We start from the raw sequence: 252 nt of genomic DNA on the forward strand, positions 1-252 counted from the left end.
TGGGTGGCCCTTCAGGCGCTGGTCCCTCTCGAGGTCTTTGGCGCTGGTCTCCCTTATGTCGACTTCCAGCTTTGCGGGTCGGGTCTGTGGTCCCCCACAGTCACTTTGAAACATTCCATTGGAGAAGATCTTGTTTATACTGTACATGCATGCTCACAACCGCACACAAACAGGTGTTTACATCCTGGGTTTTCTATTCGGGCACTGACTGAATGGTATGTGCATATGTTTATGTGTGTGTGTGTGTGTGTG

The sequence above is a fragment of the Austrofundulus limnaeus genome, unplaced genomic scaffold (assembly GCF_001266775.1).
Source record: "Austrofundulus limnaeus strain Quisiro unplaced genomic scaffold, Austrofundulus_limnaeus-1.0 Scaffold393, whole genome shotgun sequence".
NCBI classification, from domain to species: Eukaryota; Metazoa; Chordata; class Actinopteri; order Cyprinodontiformes; family Rivulidae; genus Austrofundulus; species Austrofundulus limnaeus.